Source organism: Mobula birostris, unplaced genomic scaffold, assembly GCF_030028105.1.
Source record: "Mobula birostris isolate sMobBir1 unplaced genomic scaffold, sMobBir1.hap1 scaffold_939, whole genome shotgun sequence".
Lineage (NCBI taxonomy): Eukaryota > Metazoa > Chordata > Chondrichthyes > Myliobatiformes > Myliobatidae > Mobula > Mobula birostris.
In genome coordinates this window covers 50001-50590 of record NW_027278656.1, presented here as the reverse complement: position 1 = coordinate 50590, position 590 = coordinate 50001, and positions in this window count along the sequence as shown.

The window sequence follows — 590 nt, the reverse complement described above, 5'->3', positions numbered from 1 at the left end:
CGTTAGGCCCTGGGCCGACGGAGGCGAGCGGCGACCGTCGACCGTCCTGAGAGCCAGCTCGGCGGAAGGGTGCGGGTGCGGACCTCACCCAGCGACGCGGCTCGATAGGGGATGGCGCGGCACTGCGACGACAGACATGGCCCGAGAGAGCAAGGGACGGGCGCGCCGGCCGCAGCAGCACTCTTTCGCGCCGTAGGGGCAAGGCGAAAGAGTCGGGAGAGTTCCATAGGCCAGAGTGGCAGGGAGATGCCCGGTTCAGCCTGACTCAACCGAAGCGTTGATCCTCGGTCACCAACGAGAGGAAGGAGAGGCTCTGCGCGCGCGGTGCTACCGACTGACGGCCGGCCGATGTGCGATTTCCAGAAGGTCGGGCGGCACCCGCGCGTTCCCTCCCCGCTCCAGCAGAGGCCGGAGACGTCCGGTCGCCAGAGCGGTCCGCGTGCAGCCTCCGGTTCCGCGAGAAGGCTAGTGTCCTCGGGACGAGGAGAGCCTTGTGAGCGGTCCGGCGGGCGGTGCAGCAAATTGTCGGTACGTTTCTCGGCATTGTCATATACGAATCCTGAGAGAGAAAGAGAAAAGGGGTGTCCGCG